The sequence below is a fragment of the Hypanus sabinus genome, chromosome 25, assembly GCF_030144855.1.
Source record: "Hypanus sabinus isolate sHypSab1 chromosome 25, sHypSab1.hap1, whole genome shotgun sequence".
Lineage (NCBI taxonomy): Eukaryota > Metazoa > Chordata > Chondrichthyes > Myliobatiformes > Dasyatidae > Hypanus > Hypanus sabinus.
The window spans coordinates 5,937,037-5,964,432 of record NC_082730.1 but is presented as its reverse complement, the minus strand read 5'-3'; the positions used below and the strand labels follow the sequence as shown (position 1 = coordinate 5,964,432).

The 27,396-nt window shown below is 44.3% G+C and overlaps 1 protein-coding gene across 1 annotated transcript in view; it reads left to right on the top strand.

Moving 5' to 3' along the window:
* The first annotated feature begins 659 nt into the window (after nt 1-659).
* The window catches only part of LOC132380875 (C4b-binding protein alpha chain-like), a 56,549-nt gene continuing 29,812 nt past the window's right edge, over nt 660-27,396 (top strand). Inside the window, exons 1-2 of the mRNA XM_059949794.1 lie at nt 660-734; nt 22,428-22,501. The gene's annotated coding sequence lies outside the window, so the exon portion shown is untranslated. The remainder of the gene's footprint in view (nt 735-22,427; nt 22,502-27,396) is intronic.

The window sequence follows — 27,396 nt, the reverse complement described above, 5'->3', positions numbered from 1 at the left end:
CTGTTGTTGGCCTGTCCCAGGTCAGTGCATGTCCGTGTGCTCAGGAGGTGGTAAGAAGCTTGAGGGCCAGTCAGTCAGCATTCTTGAAATTCCAACTGGACGGTCCCGTTATGAACCAGTCTGAGGCTCAATAACAAAGATCAGAGCCCAGAGTCAATCGGAAATCAAAGCCTGCCAGCTGGAGGCCTGGAGACTGGAGACTGAAGGCTCAGAGGCCTGAAGACATGAAGCAGGGCTTATTTTGCTGTTGTTGTTATGACGCTTGCGTTTTTTCTGTTGCTCTGCCAAGCTTTGTCGGCTTGTTATGCTGGCGCTATAATTTATGCTAACAAACTTGTGGGCTGTCCCAACCACATCCTTGGGCTGTGTTAGTTGTTAATGTATTTTTGGAATTACATGTAATAAGTAGGTCTGAATCTGAGGGTGTAAATAATGGGTAATTTCACATGTCACCGCTTCACACTTGTGTACTGGAGAAGGACAATAAACAACTTGAATCTTGAATATTCTAACAATCTTCTTAAAGTTGTGAACCCTCCTCATAGGTCACACCTTCAACGCCTGGACAACAACACTTGCTGCAGGCTCGACTTCGGAGAATTCTGTTCAGTAACACCCTCCCTTTTGCTGTTTATTTCAGAGGACTGTTCAGCTCCACCTCGTGTAAGCAATGCAGAAGTTATCCTTGAGTCCACTACCAAGGGTAGCAAAGCCCGCTATTCCTGCCATCCAGGGTAAGTACCCAACACAATGGACACTGCCCACACAGGAGACAGCTGACCCTTCCCAGGGTGGGGTGGGGGGGGGGGTCAGTGGCCACTTTGACCCAGAGGGGGAGGCTGCTCCAACCCCCAGGAAGAGGGTCTAGTCTGACCCGGGGTGGGGGGAGTAGTGTTGAAATGCGAAGGAGGTCCCTATGGCACAACTGGAGTTTTACCACAGGGAAGGAGCCAGTCTGACCCAGTGACAGGGGGTGGGTCTGAACCTGGGGATTGTCTTGCTCCAGGAGGAAATCCTCGAGTCTGTGCCCTGAGGGAGGAGCGAGTCTGACCCAAGGGCAGGGCTGAGTCTAACCCCAGGGGTGGGTCAAAGTTCTAACTGAGCTCACCTGCCCCAGTGCACACCCTGGGGAACCACTTTTCCACCCTCCCCAGTGTATTCACCACCTCTCTCCCCAGAGGCCCTTGTCACAGTGTGGTCTGACTCGCATTTTATAACTTCCCACGCCTGGAATTCTGTGCTGCGAGTGATCCTCAGGGAGGTGGGGGTAAAGTTGGAGCCTGGAGGAGGAGTGGAGTAGCCTGACTGAGGGAGTGAGCAGAGGCCGGAGGCAGAGTGACGTGGCCTCCATTCTCAGTTGGGGGCTGGCCTCTCCCGTCGATGGAACGACAGGCTGTGTCGCGGGGAACGGTCCCATCGAGTTCTGCGACATGTCACTCTGGGTCCTGTGCTATATGTGCATTCTCATGTGTAACAATGTTTGATTTTTCTCTCTCATTGCGCTCCTCGGCCCCAGAGGAACGCTGTCTCGTTTGACTGTACCCACGTATGGTTGAAGGATAACTAGACTTGATTTGAGTGCAGGGCCTGGTTGGAGGTTTTGTGCAGGGGACATCAAGAAATGGATGTGACAGAGTCTTGAGGAGGTAATTGTAACATAAAAAGGCAGGGCAGTTCACATGGTTTACATGAACGCCAGTACGGATTCTGACAGGGTCCCAGACATCAGGCTGGTTCAGAGAGTTAAAGCCCAGGGGGCCGCAGGCACGTTGGCAAACTGGATCCAAAGCAGAGATGCAAGGGGCTGCAGATGCTCAAATCTGGAATGCGAATCTCAGGGTTGTCTTCTGCAAATATACTTCGATAATCAATGCACTTTGAACTTTGAGATGCTGGAGGAATTCAGCAGTCCAGGCAGCATCTGTGGAGAAAAATGTACGGTCGTGATGAAGAGACTTGACCTGCAATATCAACTTGGCCAATTCCTTCCGCAGATGCTGTCTGACTCACTGAGTTCTTCCAGTATCTTGCGCATTGTAAATCCAAAGTTCTACGTTCAAAGTACATTTATTATCAAATTATGTATATATTATACAACCTTGAGATTTGTCTCCTTATAAGTGGCCACAAAACAAACAAACCCAATAGAACCCATTTTAAAAAAGTCTTTTAAATAGAGAAAACAAATCTTTCAAGCAGTGGAAGTCGGCAAAATGCATTCAGAGCTGGAGTTTAACAAAAGACACGAAGCCAGCCATCACTTCAGATGGAGCAGACCACAGCCTCAGTTCATTGCAGAGGCGACTGAACATCGCAGGACAACAGACAAGAAGCCTGGCATCACTGCAGCTGATGATAGGGGTCAGATGGTAATGGTAGAGCGGTAAATTACAGACACAAGAAATTCTGCAGATGTGTCTGTCGTGGTGGTAGCGGGAGGGCGGGGGAATTGTTTTTTGGACTGTAAACAGTGGGGAATTGCAGGGACTGTTCCTGGTACTATTGTTTGCTTTATATATGAGGGGTGATTGATAAGTTTGTGGCCTAAGCTGGAAGCAGATGAGTTATACAGCTCTCGTTACATGCACGTGCAGTTCAACTCTTTGAGTGATAATACAGCAAGTTTGAATTTAATAACTCATCTCCTACCTTAGGCCACAAACATAACAATCACCCCTGCTGTGGACCACTTCTACAAAGAAGGGATCCACTGGACTAAGTGTATACATGTACGAGGGGACTGTGTTGAAAGATAAATGTGCCAGGTTTTCTAAAATTGACTCCTTTTATCTTAGGCCACAAGCTTAACATTCACCCCTCGTGTGTATGTGTGTGTGTGTGTGTGTTGTCACGTACACACAACCCTGTAACACTATCAGCAGCAACAGAACACGCCTGGAGTCTGGTTTTGCTGTTAACAAAACACTATTTTATTAGTAACTACGTAATATAGTAACTTAAACCAGGCGAATCAAGAGTTAATGGTGTTATGCATATATGGGTGTAGATATATAGATCCCCAAAGCTACTTCAAGCTTAGGTGGTAAGTGATATAGTCTTACGATGATGTGGTAAGGAAATTCAGTTTAATCCTCAGGTTAATTAATGTGAGATATTTGTAATCCAAACAAACAGGTGTCATCGATCTTCCCGCTGTCTTCCAAATCCTCACACGAAATATCACCGACAGTAGCTTATCACAAAGGGGATCATCTTCAAGGGAACCGTCACCCAGGCAAGGGTCGACATACCGATAGATTCCACAAAATTACCCCAATCTCACACAACGTGATAGCCACTTATCCAGTTCCACGGCATACGAAATAACTCCAACATTGATTTGCCACAGGGGGTGCCTTTCTTTAGTGAACTACCACACCCAGATAAAGGGTAAACACACATGTCGTATTCACAAAGGTTTTCCCCTCATGAGAGAACCCACTCCTGTGGATAACTATGTGACAATCACACTTTCGTATCTGAATGAAATCAAACTCACCCTCACGGGCTACTTAGAGAGAGAGTCGAAATAGTGATCTCTTTGTCACTAGGTTTCTTCTGTTCCAAACCTTCCTCTCCTCTCCTCTCTGCAAACTTCTTCTAGTTGCTGCACTTGTGAAAGTCATTTATCAATACTCTGGATCGATCTCTACTCACCCCTTTTGGCTACTGAGAGTTTAAACCAGCGACTGACTCACTGGTGTCTTCCATTGACCGAATCCATCTTGACTCTGAGCCATGTGTGCTGCATGTCCTTGTATATTCAAAACAAACCACGAGAAACCATAAACATTTGATTGTCCATCAAATAACTCCACCTCTCACCATAGTAACCAAGCAACTCTGCAGTCAGCAGAAATCCAAGTGTCCAAAAGTCAGTCACATTCTCTCGGCATTTTAAAGTGACAGCCCACAGAAAACATTAACCTAGGGGTATATAACCACATAAAAATAAATGATTTGGATGAGAATCTCAAACACAATAAAATCTGTAGATGCTGGAGATCGAAGGCAATGCACAGGACGCGGGGGGGTGGGGGGGGTGCTCAGCAGGTCAGGCAGTGTCAATGGAGAACAGTAAGCAGTCAGTGTCCTGGGCTGAGACCCTTCATTAGGACCAGAAAGAAAGAGAATTCAGAGTAAGAAGGTGGGGTGAGGGGAGGAAGAATTACAAAGTGGTAGGTGAAAGGTGAAATCAGTAGAGGGGGAATGAGGGGGGTAAAGAGCTGGGAAGTTGATTGGTGAAAGAAGTAAGGAGTTGGTGAAAGGTGAACCTGATAGGAGAGGACAGAAGACAATGGAAGAAAAGGAAAGCGGAGGATGTGGGTTTACTGATGACATAGTTACAAAATGATGCAGAGGGACATGAATCAGCGGGAAAGTTGGGTGAAGTGTTGACAGTGGAATTTAATACAGATGAGCGTAGGGTTATCTATTTTGGGAAACCAAATGCTGACAGGACATTTACAGTAAATATCAGAAGCCTGGGGGTTGACAAATGTGAGTGTTTAGCCAAAGGTAGGGCCGGTAGAAGCATCGATGTACAGAGAGACCTTGGCATCCAAGCTGACAGCTTTCTGAAAATGGAGACCCAAGATGGCCATGGATAACTTCGCTCACCAAAACTCTGAACTGATTCCATAATCTACAGACTCACTTTCAAGGACTCTACAACTTGTGTTCTCACTATTATTTGTTCACTTATTTGCACAATTTGCCTTGTTTGTTCATATATTTTTTTTATAAATCCTATTGTATTTCTTTATTTTCCTGTAAATGCCTTCAAGAAAGTGAATCTCAGGGTAATTCATGGCAGCAATAAATTTACTTTGACGTTACTCAGGGCAGTGAAGCAGCTGTTCAGTACAATTGGCTTCGGCGGGTGAGGCATTGAGTGTAAGAGGTGTGACAGCATGTTGCCGCTGGACTTTCCATTGGTTGGACTCCATTTAAAGTTCAGTGTCTAAAATACAAATCAATCACAAAACCTAGAGAAACAGTCTGCTGAGGGCCAGCTCTACAACTCATCTTCTCAGTATTTATTGCTTGTCAATTATTATTGTTATTACCTTGTTTATTTTGTGTTTGCATAAGTTGTTATCTTTTCCTGTGTACAGTTTTTCATTGATTCTGTTATGTTCCTTTGTACTTACTGTGAATGCCTGCAAGAAAGTGTACCTCAGGGCCTCCCGGTAGCGTTGTGGTGAGCATGGCGCTTTACGGTGCCAGCGACCCGGGGTCAATTCCCGCCGCCGCCTGTAAGGAGTTTGCACGTTCTCTCCGTGAGCGTCTGGGTTTCCTCTGGGTTAATGGGTCGTTGTAAATTGCCCTGTGTTTAGGCTAGGGTTAAATTGGGGGTTACTGGACAGTACAGATCAAAAAGCCAGAAGGATCTGCTCCCCACTGTCTCTCAATAAATAAATAAATAGATAGATAGATAAATGCATAAATAAATATGACGGGTGATTGATAAGTTTATGGGCTAAGGTGGAAGGAGATGAGTTATACAGCTCTTGTTACATGCACGTGCAGTTCAACTCTTTGAGTGATTATGCAGAAAGTTTGAAGTTAATAACTCAGCAAGTAAGCACTCTCTGAAGAAATGGACAACATCGGCAGTCATCTGCTCCCTATTCACCTGATTTGGCATCCTTGGACAACTACCTGTTCCCCAAGATGGAGGAGTTTAGTAGTCGCCATTTTGACACTGATGATTACGTCATTGCTGCTGTGGACCACTTTCTGGAGGCCCAAGATGCCGACTTCTACAAAGAAGAGGTCTGTAAGCATCACAACCACCGGACTAAATATGTAAATGTAGTAGGAGACTATATTGTAAAATAAATGTGGTAGGTTTTCTGAAATTGGCTCCTTCTATCTTAGGCCAATAACTTATCAATCACCCTGCCCATACTTCCAATTTTCAATTAGCTGAAACAGAAATACCACAAAAGTTATTAACTTCAAACTTTCTGCATAATCACTCAGAGTTGAACTGCACGTGCATGTAATGAGAGCTGTATAACTCTTCTCCTTCTACCTTAGGCCACAAATTTATCAATCTTGTAGATAGATAAATAAATAAAATGACATATAAATTCTTTAATAATAAATGTGATTTGTACAAAATGCAGGTGGTATGTTTGTGAACAGCACGGAAATTGGTTGAGTTACAGATAGCAAGGAAGGTTGTCCCGGATAGAATAGGAGGTAGACCAGCTGGAAATGTGGGTGGAGACATAGTAGATGGAATTAATCCAGACAAGTGTGAGGTGCTGCACTTTGGGAGGTCAAGTGTTAGAGTGAAGCACACAGTGAACAGCAGGACTCTCAGCAGTGTCGATGAGCAGAAGGATCTTGGGGAGGGATGCTCAGAGCTCCCGGGATGTGCCAACACAAGTAGATAGGGTAGTGGAGAAGGTGTTCAATTGTCCTAGGCAGTCCTGTGGTCTCCTCTACGTTAGTGAGACCCATGGACCACTTCTTTGGGCACCTCCGCTCCATCTGCCGCAAGCAGAAATTCCTGGTGGCCAAACACTTTAATCCCCATTTCTATTCCCATTCTGACATGTACCAAGATGAGGTCACCCTCGGGGTGGAGGAGCAACACCTTATATTCCATCTGTTATATTCACTCTGCAACCTGCTGACATGAATGTCAATTTCTCCTTCCGGCAAACAAATTACCTCTCCCCTCTATTCCCCACTTTGATCGTTTACCTTTTCTCACCTGCCTATCATTCCCCCCGGGTCCCCTCTTCCTTCCCTTTCTCCTATGGTCCACTCTCCTCTCCTGTCAGATTGTTTCTCCTCCAGCCCTTTATCTTTCCCTCCCACCTGGCTATAAATATCACCGTCCAGCTTTCCTACTTCCCCTCTCCCCATCTTTCCCTTCTGGCATCTTTCCGCTTCCTTTGCAGGGACTCAGCCCAAAACGTCAACTGTCTGTACATTTCCATAGATTCTGCCCGACCTGCTGAGTTCCTCCAGCTTTTTTGTGTGTGTGGCTTTGTTCAACATGCTTGCCCTAATACACTGAGGCTTTGGTTATAAAATAATATTGTACTCACTGGAACTCAGGAGAACGATAAGGGAACTCACTGAAACTTTTCAAATATAGAAGGGCCTCGTTAGAGTGGATGTGGAGATGTTTCTTGTGGTGGGGGACCAGAGGCACAGTCTCAGAATAGAGGGGAAGATGGAGATGAGGAGGAATTTCTTTAGCCAGAGAGTGGTGAAATTGTGGAATCTGTTGTTACAGGCGGCTGTGGAGGCCAACTCATTGAGTATGTTTAAGCAGAGGTTGAGTTCCTCCATTGCTCCATATTCCAGCAACTGCAGTTTCTGGTGTCTCCTATTGATTTAGACTCTATTGGAAAGTTTATATGGCATCCTCCAATTGGCCAAAATCTTTGACTCCATTCCTGTCGCTACTCTTTAAAACTTGAACTTGGCAGGATGAGCCAAACTTCTGTAAATGAATTGCAGATTTTCAGAAATTAACTGTTATCAAGAGGACAACATCTCTTTGTTTGTCATCTGTATCAGCGATCTAGAAGATAATGTGGTTAACTGGATAAGCAAATTTGTGGATGGCAGCAAGGCTGGGGCAGTAGTAGACAGCCAGGAAGACTTTCAAAGTTTGCAGCAGGATCTGGACCAGCTGGTAAAAAAGTGGGCAGAAAAATGGCAGGTGGAATCTAGTGCAGATGGATATGAGGTGTTGCACTATGGGAGGACAAACCAGGATAGGACTTACACAGTGAACGGTAGGGCATTGAGGAATGCAGTAAAACAGTGAGGCTAAATTTGGAATATCGTGTGCAGTACTGATTACCTATCTAGAGGAAACATAGATAGACAGATAGACAGATAGACAGACAGACATAGAATTAAAATAGAACATTTACAAGAATGTTGTCTGGACGTGAGCACAAATTACTGGGAAATGTTGAGAAGGTTAGGACTTTATTTCCTGGAGCATAAGGGAATAAGGAGAGATCTTACAGAGATATTCGAAATTATGAGGGATATAGAGTGGGTGAATGCTTGCAGACTTTTTCCCTTCATGTTGAGTGAGACTAGAACTACAGGTCATAGGTGTGAGTTCAAAGTAAGTTTTATTATGAAATTACATATATATCATCATAAACAACCCTGAGCTTCATTTTCCTGCAGACATACTCGACAAATCAATAGAATAGTAACTATAACAGGATCAATGATAGATCAACCAGAGTGCAGAAGACAAAGCTGCACAAATAGAAAAATAAATATATAGCAATAAATAATGAAAACATGTGATAAAGAGATAAGGAGTCCTTAAAGTGAGATTATCGGTTGTAGGAACATCTCAGTGATGGACAAGTGAGTGTAGTTACCTCCTTTGTTCAAGAGCCTGATGGCTGAGGGGTAGTAACTATTCTTGAACCTGGTGGTGCGAGTCCTGAGGTTCTTTTACCTTCTGTCTGATGACGGCAGTGAGAAGAGAGAATGGCCCGGGTGGTGGGTGTCTCTGATGATGGACGCTGCTTTCCTCCGACAGCATTTCACGTGCCCAATGGTTGAGAGGGCTTTGCCTGCAATGTACTGGGTTTGAATCCTCTCCCTTTTGTGGGGCAAAGATCAAATATTTAAGGGGGAACCTTGTCACTGTTACGTACCCCGTAACTGGGTAACTTACCAGCAAAGACAGAGAGGTCCATTGAAGTCTGATGGTACTATTTTAACAGTATTTATTGGTAAAAATACACAAAAATAATATCAATGCGAACATACAGATACTATATGTCGTCAATACTAGATCAAAAGGTGCGGGTATAACAATAATCAATAAGAAATAGCTCTATCGTTGTCTAGGGGTTAATGTATTGTCCGATGGAAATATAAAAGTCACTTTAGTTCATTCAGGCTGCAGCCTTTGGTTGGAGTCAAGAGAGAGAGATTTTGGAACTTGCCAGAGTTTCCTTTTTTATGATGTTGATCCTTCAAAATGTCGTTGGTGTCCTTTTCCTTTTAGCTAAGCCGTTCTTCCGTGGTCAGTCCCGCCAATCCCAGGCAACGGGAAAGGACACACGTGAGCCCCACCGGCTGTCGCTATTAAACGCTGTCACGGGATTTCTAGCGTTTCTCCTGGTGCGTCTAAAGGGGTTGTTCCCCAGACCCTCTTTTATCCTTACTCACGGGGTCTCAGATGTCAATCAGATTGGGATGATGCAATCCCTCAACCAGCCCACTCTGGTCATTCCCTGAGGGCTTCAATGAATAGTACACTACTCAATACACAATTCCGTCTCCAAGAGACCATGGCCGTTATCCGTGGCTTTGTCTTTTGGAGGCCCAGGACACATTCCAATCCTTGAGGATCCTGCATGTCTCTCTCTCTCATTTCCTGGGACCCAGACCCGAATTAATAGCGATCTTGCTATTCTCAAAAAGGAGGGGGCTACTTTGTACCCTTCGGCCCCTCAGAGTTGTGGCACATTCGTGACACCCCCTTTCTTTAAAGCGTTTTCACCAGCGGTGAAAACGAAGTAGTACAGAGCCTTACAGGATTTTAGAATCTAACACAATACAAAAGTTTTTTTTCTACAGAGTAATACATTTATACATTCAATTCAGCATCTAAACAGTTAACGATTATAATGTCACTTCCTTTAATATCTTAACATCTTGTACCTTACTAAAGTATAAAGAGCATCAGACTTCAATTTAATAACCACCTATTTTTATTTCTTTCCTTCAGCAAACAAAAACTAAAGAGTTGTGATCTTAGCTTATGTGTATACTACAAAAGTTCATGCAAATACTAATCTTTATGTTACTTTCAAACTTAACAGTCAAGCTTCCATGGGGGTTGTCTTGATTATTCACATGCTTTGTCGAAATCCCTTAAAACCGGCTTCTGCTATTTGAAAATGGCGTCCCATTAACCCTCGCCTCTTTTCCAGTTAATTCCCACGTGGTGAGCTTGTGCACCCTGGCGAAATAGGCTTTCGCCCGTTCCTTTCATAGGAGTTATTTTATCAACAATGTGTTCCAAACTTAGACCATTTTCTGAATTTCCACACAATTCTTTAATTTTACGCAAGTTGCTAGTTTTCTCTTCAGGACCCTTCAGGCGATTAGTTCTCATTGCCAGCGATCCCTCTTTGTTCAAACAGCATTTCGAATTCTGCGGATTCACACCACACTCTGGAATAACAATAGCGTGTGGGGCCCCTTTACCTTTCAACTCAACCTGTAATTGATTCACAGGTACCAAGCCATTGTCTCTGTAGTCTGGTTGCTGCTTCTGACATCAGACTTTAAATTTTCTTCATTCAATTTGGGAACTACATATTTCCCTTTTCCTTCAATAATAATATTCACCTCACCACTTTCTATCTCCTCACTAACTTTTAACGCACCTTCGAGCACAAACAGCTGGGAACTCTCACTTCCCACTATTACCAAGGTTAACCCTTTCTTCACTGAACCAAGTCCATCTGACCCACAAAGACTGCATTCCTTTTCAACTGAATCAAATACCTCAGACTTTTTCTGAGCTCCATTACTAGGTTCAGTACCACGTGCATCCACATCTTGGACACACTCAAATGGGACATTTGCCTCTTCCAGGCTTTCAATACCCATACCCATTCCAAATTCTAAATTCCCCTGATCCTCCCTGCTACTCTCCGGGCAACTCCCTTCTGGAGTAAACTCACCCCCGTGGGCTGAAACAACCTCATCTGCCAACCCAGCAGACTTCTTCAAGGTAATGGCATCCTTTTCATCTAGGACTGCCCTCATTTCATTATCGGGAACACCTTTAGAATTTTCAACTTCTTCAAACAGTTCTGCCAAACCAGACAGATCATCCATGTCCAACTCTGGACCTTTTATAACCATATAACCACATAACAATCACAGCATGGAAACAGGCCATCTTGGCCCTCCTAGTCCGTGCTGAACCCTTAATCTCACCTAGTCCCACCTACCCACACTCAGCCCATAACCCTCCACTCCTTTCCTGTCCATATACCTATCCAATTTTACCTTAAATGACACAACTGAACTGGCCTCTACTACTTCTACAGGAAGCTCATTCCACACAGCTATCACTCTTTGAGTAAAGAAATACCCCCTCGTGTTTCCCTTAAACTTCTGCCCCCTAACTCTCAAATCATGTCCTCTAGTTTGAATCTCCCCTACTCTCAATGGAAACAGCCTGTTCACGTCAACTCTATCTATCCCTCTCAAAATTTTAAATACCTCGATCAAATCCCCCCTCAACCTTCTATGCTCCAATGAATAGAGACCTAACTTGTTCAACCTTTCTCTGTAACTTAATTGCTGAAACCCAGGTAACATCCTAGTAAATCGTCTCTGCACTCTCTCTAATTTATTGATATCTTTCCTATAATTCGGTGACCAGAACTGCACACAATATTCCAAATTTGGCCTTACCAATGCTTTGTACAACTTTAGCATTACATCCCAACTTCTGTACTCAATGCTTTGATTTATAAAGGCCAGCGTTCCAAAAGCCCTCTTCACCACCCTATCTACATGAGACTCCACTTTCAGGGAACTATGCACAGTTATTCCTAGAACAGTTATTCCTTTAACAGCTTTATCTGTGTCTCATCTTTATTTTGTGCCTCTATAACTTTTCTCCTCACTAAGGGCAGGTCTGCTTCCTTTCCCTTACTCTCTTTCACTTTACTACTCTTCGTTTTACCACCCTCTAAACCCTCGTGGTACAGGGTCGGTAAAAACGTCTCGGCCAAATCGATACTGGCCGGATTTAAACTGCTCTCGTTCTCAGCTGCCTTTCTCGACATGCTGCGAGTGACCACGCATGCGGGATAGATCTTGGAATCTAGGGGCAGGATCTCAACACTCATAGGCTGGCTTGTCAGCTTCATTGCTGTCCAAACCTTACCACCGGCTAAATCATTACCAAGAAGGACGTCCACATCAGTTCTTGGAAATTCTGATCACACCCCCATTTCAACTGGTCCAGATACCAGCTCACAATTTATAATGATCCTATGCAAGGGCACCGTTTCTGTCCCTCCCTTTTCCTATTCCTTTCAAAGCTACCATTCCTGTCTTGCGACCAAAATCCAGTACCTTACTGCTAATCAATGACAGTTCAGCACCCGTGTCTCTCCAGATCCGTACTGGAACTGGGGTGTCTCCCTCCCTCACAGACACGGTTCCGTTTGACAGACAAGTCTCAGACCCTTCTCGTACTCTGTCTATCTGGGGCTCTCTTGTCGATTTACTGATCACCACGGCACATCCGATAGGGACTGCTGCTTTCCATTTTCCTGTCTCCTTCCTCGGAGCAAAGCACCTAGATGCAATATGTCCCCCCTTACCACAATTAAAACAGGTCAAGCCCGGAAATCTCTGGCCGTCTTGCCTCTCCTCCTCAATCTTACCACTAGCTCCCGGCGGGACCTCTGCCTCAGTTGGCGGACTTTCTCTATCATTCCCACGGTCTCTCTGGTAACTTTTATTCGAGGAAAACTTTGTATTGTGGGTTAGGGCATATTCATCTGCGAACCTAGCAAATTCTGAGATGGACTTATTCAGTTTCTCATTCAAATACATCCGGATATCCTCCGAAACACAACCTTTAAATTCCTCAATCAGAATTAACTCCCTGAGATGCCAAAAATCTTCGTTCACTATTTCTGCTGCACACCAACGATCCAAGAGCACACCCTTCTCATAGGCAAACTCGGTATACGTCTGATTCCACCCTTTCTTTAAATTTCTGAACTTTTGTCTATACTCTTCAGGTACCAATTCGTAAGTCTGAAGAATCGCCTCCTTTACTCCACCTTTACTTTTTCATAATTCTACGCCTCTTCCTCCTCCGTGGACAATGCTGCATATGCCCATTGTGCCTTCCCTTTTAACGCACTTTGTAACAACGCCACCCATTGTTCTTTGGGCCAGTTCTGATTCACTGCCACCTTTTCAAAATGCAAGAAATAACTATCAACACCAGTTTCCTCGAACGGAGGTACTAACCTCAACTCCCGACTAACATTAAACTGTTCCTCTCAGTCTGACCCTTGAACTCTTCGCTCTTGCCTTAACTTCTCCATATCCAAGTCATGTTGCCTCTGTTTCTCTTTCTCCTCATACTCTCTCTCCTTCTCGGCCCTTTCTCTCTCCTTTTCAGCCACTTCCAGCTGTTTTAACTGAATTTCATGCTCCCTTTTTTTCTCAGCTCTGTCCTGCTCTCTTTCCTTCTCAGTTGCTTCCAGCTGCTTTAGCTGGAGCTCATGCTCCTGTTGCTTCTCAGCTCTGTCCTGCTCCCTTTTCACCTCTAACTCCTTTAGCTGGAGTGCATGCTCCCTTTCCTTTTTAGCTGCTTCCAGCTGCTTTAACTTAATTTCATGTTCCAACCTTAATTTCTCCAACTCTAACTGAGCTGTCCCACTAGCTGGTACCTTTTCAGGGATATTTTCCAATACCTTGGCAGAAAACACATTCTTCACAATATAATACTGAGTTATGGCCCTCCGTACCTCCCGCTTTTTCATCGACAACCTCACCTCTGCGAGGCTTTGTCCTTTTGCAATAATTATTAATTACGACTTGGTGGCCGCCGCTAGCGCCTCCAGAGTTGGGTTTTCTATAAATTCATCCACGTCCATCTTTGCTGGATTCCTGTCTGGCTACCCGCGTAACCAGATCCAAGTTTGGACTTACAAGCCCGATTCACTGGCCCCCCAATTTGATATCAAATCCTGAGACGAGAACCCCAAGTTGTTACATACCCCGTAACTGGGTAACTTACCAGCAAAGATAGAGAGGTCCGTTGAAGTCTGATGGTACTATTTTAACAGTATTTATTGGTAAAAATACACAAAAATAATATCAATGCGAACATACAGATACTATACGTCATCAATACTAAATCTAAAAGCGCGGGTATAATAATAATCAATAAGAAATAGCTCTATCGTTGTCTAGGGGTTAATGTATTGTCCGATGGAAATATAAAAGTCACTTTAGTTCATTCAGGCTGCAGCCTTTGGTTGGAGTCAAGAGAGAGAGATTTTGGAACTTGCCAGAGTTTCCTTTTTTATGATGTCGATCCTTCAAAATGTCATTGGTGTCCTTTTCCTTTTAGCTAAGCCGTTCTTCTGTGGTCAGTCCCGCCAATCCCAGGCATCGGGAAAGGACACACGTGAGCCCCACTGGCTGTCGCTATTAAACGCTGTCACGGGATTTCTAGCGTTTCTCCTGGTGTGTCTAAAGGGGTTGTTCCCCAGACCCTCTTTTATCCTTACTCACGGGGTCTCAGATGTCAATCAGATTGGGATGATGCAATCCCTCAACCAGCCCACTCTGTTCATTCCCTGAGGGCTTCAATGAATAGTACAGTATTCAATACACAATTCCATCTCCAAGAGACAATGGCCGTTATCCGTGGCTTTGTCTTTCAGAGGCCCAGGACACATTCCAAACCTTGAGGATCCTGTGTGTCTCTCTCTCATTTCCTGGGTTCCAGACCCGAATTAATAGTGATCTTGCTATTCTCAAAAAGGAGGGGACTACTTTGTACCATTCGGTCCCTCAGAGTTGTGGCACATTCAGAACATCACTCAGAGGGTGGTGAGATTATGAAATGAGCTGCCAGCACAAGTGGATGCAGGTTTGACTGAAAACTTTCATCTTATTTTTTTAACTACATTTTCTCTGTAGGTTGCACACTTCATTCCATGCCTGTTACTGTTTATCTTGTCCTGCCACAACACGTTATGTAATGAGGGATCTGTATGAATGGGCTGAGAGACACATTTTTCACCCAATCTTGGTACTTATGACTACGTTAAACCAATACCAGTACCTGAAAACTACCCTCCCCAATATCAGCACTGTTACTCATTTCTATAACTTAGGAATTAACTGATTATACCTCCTACATTCACATGCATATCATTAACCTGCATAACAAATATTGAAATCTACTATTTCTACAAAATATTGAGGTACACTACTAATCACAGACTTCCAAGTTTAAAAATAACTCTTGAGCTTCTCTCTTTTCCTCTGTCCTCAGATCAATTGCCCTTGAACCCATTGGCTTTAACCTGTTGGATTGTTCTCCTACATGAGCTTCGTCTAAGGCCGCATTCATGTCATTTTGCACAGATGCAGGCCCTTCCGCCCAACTGGTCTGTGCTGACCGAGATGCCTCATCCAAGCTAGTGTCGGCCAGAAAGAACTATAACTTACAGTGAGTTTGAATGAATCAAGGACAGTGGAAGCAGGCAGACCCATTATGTTTGTTCTTGCCACGAGATCGAAGGAATGGAGGCTGCCATTTTGTGGAACTGCTCTGTAACCTCTATTTTGTGAACTGCTTGAGAACTGGTTCTTGCTCTGGGATAATCTAATTAGAGCATTTGAATGTGGACACAAGGAGTTTTTACTATTGACCTGCTAAAACTGAAATCATTCTCAGATAAGCTATGTATTGTGTACAATGATAGGTTTGCAGAGGTAATCTCATTATTTTAGTCCAGAACCTGAGTGACCTGGTTTAATTGGTTTAAACCAGAGTCGAAAAGAACCAAAATAGTCACCTAAGGCATAAAGTTGTGTAGGCCTTGACCAGAGCCAATAAGAAGGGGTTATAGGTCAGTCAGATGACCCATAGGCCAATAACACTGAAATGCAACATTTGAACTGGTAACGAATATCAATAAAAGCAGAGGATTCGAATGCGAAGCAGCGATGATTTCGATGACTAACCATCACAGAATCAAATATGAGCGACCCTACGTGGAACACATGGAGAGTGGATCGGGACTATGAGGAACACCTGGCCAGCATAGAAGTCCTTTACCCAGGTATTACCTTTTCTATTCTTGGACTATTCAGGAGAGTCAGGAAAATCTAGTGGATATGTACGCCAGTGTATGAGTTCACCTGCTTGTTAGTTTAGATAATAAAGGTACTTGTTGGTGAGCACAGATTCCTTCTGTGCTCTCTGATCATCACGATTAGGAGTGATCCTTGTAACAATAGTCACATTCACCAGTATTTGACCCATATCACTCCAGACCAGGGGCTCCCAACCAATACCACTAACCGAGGGGTCTGCGGACCCTATGTTGGGAAACCCTGCTCTAACCCTTTCCAATCCATGCACCCATCCAACTGTGTTTTAAAAGTGTTTATTGTACCTGCCTTAACCACTTCCTCTGGCAGGTGATTCCACATAAATACCACCCTTTGTGTAAAGTACAAAGTGAATTTACTATCAAAGTATATATGCCACCATGTACAACAAAAAATAAATAAGCAATAAATATCGCAAACATCAGATGAAGAGCCTTAAAAAGTGAGTCTGTAGTTTGTGGAAACCTCCGCTGCCTTGTGGCGATACCCACCCACGGGAAAGGCTTTGGGAGTAAACCCAGAGGAAGAAATCCAGAACCGGGGTCCCTAAGGCAGTTTGATGTTGTTTACAACTTCACTCTGACAGCCTCTGCGATGGCACTGGTGCCGAGCTTGGACTACATCAGTGACATGGAGGTGGTGAACCCGCTTCATGGGCAACAGCCGGTTCTTCAAATCTTCCTGTCCCGGCTTGTGCCCTGGAGAGGACACAGTCCAGCGGAGTCACAAACCCATGGTCCCCTGGGATCGACGACTGCCTACGTACAGATTGTGGGAACATTTCAATGATGGGGCAAGTGAAGTAGAGTGAAGTTCTCCACTCTGTTCAACAGCCTTTTGGATGAGGGGTTATAACTGTTCCTGAACCTGGTGGTGCGAGTCCTGAGGCACCCATACCTTCTTCTGATGGCAGCAGCAAGAAAAGAGTATGACCTGGGTGGTGTGTGTCTCTGATTATGGACGCTGCTCTCCTTTCAACAAGCTGCCTCTCAAGTTCCCTTCTTATCTTAAACCTCTATGTCCACGTGGAGTACCAACACATTTTGCCATTTTCCTGAAAAATTCAGTCAAGTTGTTCACATGGGACTTCCTCTTAACAAAGTCATGCTGACTGCCTTTGATCCGTCCTTGCCCTTCCTCAGAATGTTCCCAATAATGTAATGACTGATGATGGACGCAGAATCCTGTATCTCCCTGGCTTCTCCCTGCTGCCCAACAGATATGGTTTCTCCACTGTGGAGGGAGTACAAAAGGCAGCCACCCCACCACAGGAATCGGTGCACTTCCTGGGGGGGCAGTCTGGGTCCTTGGAAGGTGGAAAGAGAAGAGGTAAAAGGGTGGCATTGTTAAAGTTGCATTTAGATCAACATGTGAATAGATGGGCAATGAATGGATGCAGACAATGAATGCATAGACTTGGTCAGCACAGCTGTGGTGGGCTGTAAAGCCTGTTCCAGGATTGTACCGGGTATTGCATAGGAATGGAGTCACAGAGTCACATTTCAGGGAACCAGGTCCTTTGGCTCAACTAGCTCATGCAGATCAGGATTCCCATCCCCAGTAGTCCGTCTAAATGAGGAGTTCCCAACCTGGGGTCTACAGACACTTTGCTCAATGGTATTGGTCCTTGGCACAAAGAAGGTTGGAAACCCTTGCTCTAAATCTTTGCCTATCTATGTACCTGCCCAAATCAAATGGCTTTTTAAATGTACCTGTTTCAACTCTTCCACTGGCAGCTCATTCCATATGCTCACCATGTTCTGTGTGAAACAGTTGCCGGTAAGAATCCTATTAAATCCCACACCTTAAACCCTCAGTGCCCCTCATGATTTTATACACCTCTGTAACGGCACCTCAATCTCCAACAATGAATAGAGTTCCAACCTGTTCCACCTCACTCTGCTTGGAGTATCGCGAGCAGTTTTGGGCCCTTTATCTAAGAAAGGGTGTGCTGATGTTGGAGATGGTTCATAGGAAGTTCACAAAAATGATTCTGGGATTGAAAGACGTCATATGAAGAATATTTGACGGCTCTGGGTCTCTACTCACTAAGATTCAGAAGAATGAGGAGTGATCGAAAGGCTTTGTTAGAGTTGATGTGGAGAAAATGTTTCCAATAGTGGGGTCGTCTAAGACCAGAGGATACAGCCTCAGAATTTAGGGGCGCCCTTATAGAGTGAAGATGACAAGGAATTTCTTTAGCCAGAGAGTGGTGAATCTGTGTGATTCTTTGCCACAGATGACTGTGGAAGCTTTCATGGGGTATATTTAAGACAAAGGGTGATAGATTCTTGATTGTCAGAGTAAGAATGGAGAAGGCCTGAGATTGGGCTGAGAGGGAAAATGGGTCAGCCATGATGAAATGGCAGAGCAGATTTGATGGGCCAAATGGCCTAATTCTGCTCCTATACCTTATGGCGTTATGGTCTTATAGCTCAGTGCCAGCAACACCCTCATAATTTTTCCCTGACCAATCTTTCCAGTGTAAAGGCCTCTTTCCTGTAGGAAGGTGACCAAGGCTGAACCCGGTACTCCAAATGAGGCCTTGCTAATGTGACGAGGAAATGAGACACTGTTGTCAGTGAAGTGAACAGATCCATCTGGAATGGGGAAGGGAGAGGTTGTGAGTGGTGCAGATGCCAAAATCTCTGGAGGATGACCTGTTGAATGTGGAGGCTAGTGGGACAGATGGGACATCTTATCCTTAATCCAAAAGGGAGAAGAGCGCTTGACAGCTGACATGCTTGAGTGTTCTGTCAAACCCTAGTTGAAAGTGGCAGCATGGATACAACTCTACCAAAGACAGACAGACAGACATACTTTATTGATTCCGAGGGAAATGAATTTCGTTACAGCCGTACCACCAAGAATAGTGAAGAAATACTGCAATATAAAACCATAAATAATTAAATAATAATGCTAATTATGCCAAGTGGAGAAAATAAGTCCAGGACCAGCCTATTGGCTCAGGGTGTCTGACACTCCGAGGGAGGAATTGTAAAGTTTGATGGCCACAGGTAGGAATGACTTCCTATGACGTTCAGTGTTACATCTTGGTGGAATGAGTCTCTGGCTGAATGTACTCCTGTGCCTAACTGGTACATTATGCAGTGGATGGGGGTTGTTGTCCAAGATGGCATGCAACTTGGACAGCATCCTCTTTTCAGACACCACCGTCAGAGAGTCCAGTTCCACACCCACAACATCACTGGCTTTACAAATGAGTTTGTTGATTCTGTTGGTGTCTGCTGCCCTCAGCCTGCTGCCCCAGCACACAACAGCAAACATGATAGCACTGGCCACCACAGCCTCGTAGAACATCCTCAGCATCATCCAGCAGATGTTAAAAGACCTCAGTCTCCTCAGGAAATAGAGATGGCTCTGACCCTTCTTGTAGACAGCCTCAGTGTTCTTTGATCAGTCCAGTTTATTGTCCATTCGTATCCCCAGGTATTTGTAATCCTCCACCATGTCCACAGTGACCCCTTGGATGGAAACAGGGGTCACTGGTGCCTTAGCCCTCCTCAGGTCCACCACCAGCTCCTTAGTCTTTTTCACATTAAGCTGCAGATGATTCTGCTCGCACCATGTGACAAAGTTTCCCACCGTAGCCCTGTACTCCGCCTCATCTCCCTTGCTGATGCATCGAACTATGGCAGAGTCATCAGAAAACTTCTGAAGATGGCAAGACTCTGTGCAGTAGTTGATGTCCGAGGTGTAGATGGTGAAGAGAAAGGGAGACAGGACAGTCCCCTGTGGAGCTGACCTCTCTGTCTGACACACAGTGTTGCAAGCCCACGTACTATGGTCTGCCAGTCAGGTAATCAATAATCCATGACACCAGGGAAGCATCCTCCTGCATCACTGTCAGCTTCTCACCCAGCAGAGCAGGGTGGATGGTGTTGAATGCACTGGAGAAGTCAAAAACATGACCCTCACAGTGCTCACCAACTTGTGCAGGTGGGCGTAGACACGGTTCAGCAGGTAGACGATGGCATCCTCAACTCCTAGTCAGGGCTGAAAGGCGAACTGGAGGGGGTCTAAGTGTGACCTAACCATAGGCCAGAGCTGCTCTAGAACAAGTCTGTCCAGGGTCTACATGATGTGGGAGGTCAATGCCACCGGTCGGTAGTCATTGGAGCCACTGGGGTGAGGTCTTCAGTACAGGGATGAGGCAGGACGTCTTTCACAGCACAGGAACCCTCTGGAGACTCAGGCTCAGGTTGAAGACATGGTGAAGAACTCCACAAAGCTGGGGTTCACTGGTTTTCAGCACCCTGGGGCTGACACCATCCGGGCCTGCAGCCTTGCTTGGGTGGAGACGTTTCAGTTGTCTTCTCACCTGTTCAACTGTGAAGCCACCGTGGTGGTTTCAGGTGTGGGAGGGGTGTAGGCGCTCCTTCCCCCCGCTCACCTACGGGTCACCCTTGGGCAAGGTGTAGCACCTGCTTAGCCCCCCAATCAGGGTCACATGAAGCCATGGGAGCAGGTGGTGGATGGTCGTATGAGCAGCCGGTGCAGATCACAAGTCCTGGTTATGTGACCACTGACACCAGGCAGACAATCTCTGAAGAGTATTGATAATGGCCGGGGTCACCCGTCTTGTAAAGACACTGCCCAGAAGGAGGTAACGGCAAACCACTTCTGTAGAAAAATCTGCCAAAAGCAATAATAGTCACCATGGTTGGCCATGTTATACAACCGGGCAGTGTGTGTGTGTGTATATATATCTATCTCACCATATGGCACGCTGGTATTTTTTTTTCGGATGTTCCGATTAAATCCTCGAACCATAACAGAATCAATGAAAAACAGTATCCAACAGGGCAGACAAACAACAAATGTGCAAAAGACAACAAATTGTACAACTACAAACAAGCAAAATAATGATAATAAACAAATAAATAATAAATATGGATGACATGAGATGACGAATCCTTGAAAGTGAGTCCATAAGTTGTGGGAACAGTTCAGAGATGGGGTACTGAAGTTGAGTGAATGAAAAAAGAAGGACCAATGAAGACAACTTGGAAAGCCTTGTAGGGGGATCAGTGTAACAGCTGAAGAAATCCATCAGCTTGTAACAGGTCGCAGAGTCTGGGTATGGCTGCTGCCGGTGAGGGGGACAAACTGCCAGCCACGGTCACCATGACGGGGCCATGGTGAAGGAATGATTCGGGAAGAGAATGTGCCGGAGAGAAGCATGCTTTAGTGGGAATCGGAAAGCCCCACCCTGGAACCTCACAATGCAACTTGTAATTAATCAAACCCGTACTTTATTGTCTCTGCACAAACAACAACATAGCTACTTAGAACATGAATTCTACTGTTCTCTCTGTACCAATACTCACTCAGACCATTTTCCCAATTTATAACACCAAAGTAGGGGATCACTGTTGGCCAGATAAGCAATCCCTCTTCTTCCAGACCTGGTATAGGGGTTCTTCCTTGCAATAGTGAATCTCTGGTTATTCCTAACTTGTATTCAAAACACTTACATTCATTCCTTACCAGTTCAAATGTTGCATTTGTGCTGTTGGCTATTTTGTCAGCTGACTGACCTTTAAAACTCTCTTATTGGCTCAAGTCCAAGCCAGTATCCATTTATTCACCTTCTACTGCAAGTGACAAGCAGTACGTAATTTATGGCTCTTTGTTTTAAAACACTTTCCAAACCAGCAACCAGCTGAATCTCTCAGTGCAGACACAGACCCCAACATTCACAAACTTGTATGTTATATCCAACCAAAGAACACCTTACAAAATAACCTCTTATTTGGAAATGATCTCTTGTCCACAGGATTACTTGGAACATCATTGTGTCTACCTTAAAGCCCTGAAAGCTAAGCAACTCTAGTTCACAAAATGGAGGATTCCGAGCAGCTTCACAAAATGGCAGCCTCCACTCCTTCAACCTCATGGCTAGAACAAACACAATTGGTTTGACTGCTTCCACTGTCATTGACTCATTCAAGTTTGATGTTTTCTTACATATTTTAATTACTCCTTGGCCAACACTAGTAAATTCTCCCTGCTTCCTCCTCCCTTTTTAAATTCTCCATTCTTGTTCCCCTCTTAGACTTCTCTTCTGCTCACCTGCTCATCACCTCCTTCTGGTGCTCATCTTCTTTCAATTTTTCCCATGGTCCACTTTCCTCTCCTATCAGATCTTTCCTTTTTCAGCCTTTTACCTCTTCCACCTATCACCTCCTAGCTTCTCACTTCATCCCACCTACCTGGCTTCACCAATCACCTGTCAACTTGTACTCCTTTCCCACCTCCAACCTTCTCGTTCTGGCTTCTGCGCCCTTCCTTTCCGGTCCTGATGAAGGGCCTGAGCCTGAAACATCGGCGGTTTATTCCTCTCCACTGATGCTGCCTGATCTGCTGTGTTCCTTCATCAATTTTAGTCTGTTGCTCAAAATTTCTAACATCTGCAGAATCTCTTATGTTTATGATCATACAGTCTGACCCTTTTCTCCAATTTTTTTTTCTGTCATTTGCAGGTATGTATTAAATGGCCGTCCACTCCTGACATGTACTGATGGAGTCTGGACTGGGAGGCCACCTCGGTGCTTGGGTAAGTCCTCATTTCAAAGCTTTGATAGTGGACCAGCCTGGTGGTCCCAGAGATAGATCCTACCTCACCTCTGTGCTGTTCCGCACCAGCTTTCCAGGTCCTTGGGAGTAGCAGTTTCCTGTTGGTCACACAGATACAAATAATCCAGGAACAGGGTGGAATGTGGTCAGAAGCTCCCTCGCTCCTGATTATCCAAATCCAGTTCTTTATAATTATGTGTTTATCTTTTCTGGAAACAGAAAGGTTAAGTTCATCTGCAGCCAAAATAACCGTAATAAAGTCAGTGGTGAAAAAGTGCACAGAACTCAATAAACACGTCTGGTGTTATGTACAGTCCATACAATCAGACTATGTAAATAAGCTAATCTCAAATAGTTACACGTACACTGTCTTAAAGGACTGGTTTTCTATTTATATTTATTGTATTTATTATGTTTGTTGTGCTTTTTAATGCTGCCTCAGATGCAGAGTAATAATTATTTTGTTCTCTACTCTCATGCACTGAGGAATGACTCTCAACAACTGTGAATATTGCATATCAGCTGGTAGCATGTGAGCTGGTCTGGCAGATCACACATGTCCTGTACAGGAGTCGACATAAGACCATCAGATATAGGAGCAGGATTAGGCCATTTGGCCCATCAAGTCTGCTGTGCCATTCCATCATGGCTCAGCCCCAATCTGTGTGTGTGTGTGTGTGAGAGAGAGAGAGAGAGAGAGAGTCTAAATGCACAAATGATACTTATACAATGCAATTTAAATGAAATTGTTCCCTGTAGCAACATGCACACATTCCCAGTTGTGTTAGAATTTAGAACCAAAGGGGATAAGATTATTTTTTCTCTGCATTTAAAGAAACAACACAGTAACAGGCCCTTCTGGCCCGTTGGGCCAACACTACCTAATTACACCCATATGACCAAAGCTATGAATCTGTAGGTGTTTGAAATGATGGAGGAAACCAGAGCACCCGGAGGAAACACAAGGAGAACGTGCAAACTCTTTACAGACAAGGGTGGGTACTGAACCCCTGTCATTGGCATTGTAATTGTGTTTCACTGATGCCACTCTACCATGCTGCCCCAATGCCCTTTTCTGGGATTTCAGATGGACGCAAACAGCCCTCAGTTGTGATGCAGCTATCTTAAACTCCATGGGCAAAGCAAAACAAGAAGGCAAATAAAACAGGGGCAGTTGAGGATTATCCCCTCTGGAATGCTGCTACATCCGGACCAGCTTGAAGCATTATCGGCAAAGGCTTAGCTGGGACTTGTGCACAGACAGAAACAGGAGGTGCAAAGGGATGTAGGAGTCCTTGTGCAGGATTCCCAATCATTTTTATGTCGTGGACCCCTACAATTGACGGAGGGAACTGTGGACCCCAGGTTGGGAAACCCTGCCCTAAAGCTTAACTTGCATGTTGAGTCAGTCGTAAGGAAGGCAAAAGCATTGTTTGCATTTATTTCCAGAGAACTGAAACTTAAAAGCAAGGATGTAATGCAGAAACTTCATAAGCCATTGGTCAGATTGGATATGGAGTATTGCATGAAATTTTGGGCCCTGTACAAGACCATAAGATAGAGAAGCAGAATTAGACCATTTGGTGCATGAAGTCTGCTCTATCATTTCATCATGACTGATCCATTTTTTTCTCTCAGCCCCAGTCTCCCCCGCCCCACCCCGATCTCTCCATGTCCTGACTAATCAAGAAAGTATTAAACTCTGCCTTAACTAAACCTAAAGACTTGGCTTCCAAAGTGGCCTGTGAAAATAAATTCCACATATTCAGCACTCTATGGCTAAAGAAATTCCTCCTCATCTCTGTTCCAATAGGATTCCCCTCTATTCTGAGGCTGTCGTCTGGTCCTAGCCTCTCCCACCACAGGAAACATCCTCTCCACATTCACTGTCAAGGCCTTTTACCATTCAATAGGTTTTTATAAGCTCACCACTCATTCTTCTGAATTCCAGTGAGCACAGTCCCAGAGCCATCAAACACTCTTCATATGACAAGCCGTTCAATCCTGGAATCATTTTTATGAATTTCCTTTGAACCCTTTCCAGTTTCAGCACCTCCTTTCCAAGATAAGGGGCCCAAAACTGCTCACAACACTTCAAGTGAGGTCTCACCAATGCTTTATAAAGTCTCAGCCTTACATCCTTGCTTTTATATTCTAGTTCTCTTTAAATGAATGCTAACATTGCATTTGCATTTCTCACCACAGATTCAACCTGCAAATTAAACTTTAGGGAACCCTGCACGAGGACCCCCCAAGTCCATTTGCACCTTGTTTTTTTGTAGTTTTTTTCTCCAGTTATAAAATAGTCAACCATTTCATTTCTTCTACCTCAGTACATGACCATACACTTCCCAAAAGTGTATTCCACCTGCAACTTCTTTCCCAGTCTCGTACACTGTCTAAGTCCTTCTATAGCCTCTCCACTTCCTCAAAATTACCTACCCCTCCACTATCTTCAAATAATCATCTGCAAACTTTGCAATTAAGCCATCAATTCCATCATTCAAACTATTGACATATAACATAAAAAGAATCAGTCCCAACACAGACTACTGTGGAACATCATTAATCACTGGCAGCCAACCAGAAAAGCTCCTTTCATTCCCACACTTTGTCTCCTGCCAAACAGCCACTACTATATGCATGCTAGAATCTTTCCTGTAATACCATGGGCTTGTAGCATGTTAAACAACCTCACGTGTGGCACCTTGTCAAAGGCCATCTGAAAATCCAATTCTGCAACATCAGCTGATTCTCCTTTGTCTATCCAGCTTGTTATTTCTTCAAAGAATTCCAACAGATTTGTCAGGCAAGATTTTCCCTTGAGGAAACCATGCTGACTTTGGCCTATTTTATCATGTGCCTCCAAGTACCCCAAAACCACATCCCCAAAATTGACTCCAACATCTTCTCAACAACCAAGGTCGGACCAACTGGCTGATAGTTTCCTTTCTTCTGCCTCTGTCCTTTCTTTAAGAGTGCAGAGACCTTTGCAGTTTTCCTGTCTTCCAGAACAATTCTAGAATCTAGTGATTCTTGAAAGATTGTTACTAATGCCTCCACAACCTCCCCAGCCACCTCGTTCAGAACCCTGGGGTGTACACCATTTGGTCCAGGTGACTTATCCACCTTCAGATCTGCCAGTTTCCCAAGAACCTTTTCCCTCCTAATGCTAACTTCACACACTTCATGACACCTGACACTTGGAACCTCCACCATACTGCTAGTGTCTTTTTCAGTGAAGACTAATGCAAAATACTGACTCAGTTTGTCCGCCATTTCCTTGTCTGCAATTGCTACCTCTCCAGCATTGTTTTCCAGCAGTTAGATGTCCATGGAGCTTTTGGTATTCTCCAATGTTATTGGCTAGCTTACTTTTGTATTCCATCTTTGCCTTCTTAATGACTTTTTTGGTTGTCTTCTGTTGGTATTCATAAGCTTCCTAATCCTCTACTTTCCCACTAATTCTTGCTCTATTATATGCCCTCCCTTTGGTTTTTGTACAGGCTTTGACTTCTCTTGTTAGCCACGGTTGTGTCACCTTGCCTTTAGAAAATTTCTTCTTCTCTGGGACATATATATTTTGCAATATCTTACAAATTGCTTCCAGAAAGGGCAGACATTGCTCCTCTGCCGTCATCCCTGCCAATGTTCCAACAAAGGACGTGCTGGCATTGGAGAGGGTCCAGAGAAGGTTCACAAAAATTATCCCGATAATGAAAGGGTTAACATATGAGGATGTTTGATGGCTCTGGGCCTGCACTCGCTGGAGTTTAGAAGAATGAGGAGGGAATTTCATTGAAACCTATCGAATACTGGAAGGCCTAGACAGAGTGGATGCGGAGAGGTGGTTTCCTATAATGGAGGAGAGGACCAGAGAGCAAAACCCTCAGAACACAAGGATGCCCCTTTAGAACAGAGATGAGGAGGAATTTCTTTAGCCAGCAACTGGGAAATCTGTAGAATTCATTGCCTCACTCAGCGGAGGAGGTCAAGTCACTGGGTGTATTTAAAGTGAAAATTGATGATTAGTCAGGATGTCAAAGGTTACAGGAAGAAAGCAAGAGAATGGAGTTGAGAGTGAAAATAAATCAGCCACAATCAAATGGCAGAGAAGACTTGATGGGCCGAATGGCCTAATTCTGCTCCTATGTCTTATGGTCTCTTGTAGAGTTCTGCGTCTTTCAAATTATTTCCACTGACCTTAAAGTGCCACAGCCGAGCCGTAACATTTCCTTCCTAATCTCAACTCCGCCTTACTGATAGGAAAGCTAAGACAAGACCAATTGTAAATCCTTCACCTCACATACTTCCTCTGTTCTTCCCACCCTCTCTACAACTTCATACATTAGTCTTTTCACTTTCCCTGCTCCTTTAATGTTATATGTTAAAGCATTGAGCCAATTTTCTTGTTTCTATTGTACACAGAGAACATCTAGTGATGGTATTGAATGGTTTGAGATCTGAAACTTTTGGTGATTTCCCCCTCCAACTGGTTCCAGTTCCCCACCATCTGTCCCGCACAGACAAAGTTAGATCACAGAGAAAAACATATAACACACAGTGTCTATAAAAAAAGTATTCAGCCCCCTTGAAAGTTTAAACAAATTTTTAAAAACATTGAATGATCTTTGGATTGAATTTGGCTTTTTTTGACACTGATCAACTGAAAAAGATTCTGTTGTGTCAAAGTGAAAACAGATTTCTACAAAGTGATACAAATTAATTAAAAATATAAAACACAGAATAATTGATTGCATAAGTATTCACTTCCTTTAATATGGCATGCCAGATCATCACTGGTGCAGCCAATTGGTTTTAGAAGCCACATAATTAGTTAAATGAGGATCACTGTGTGTCGTCAAGGTGTTCTAG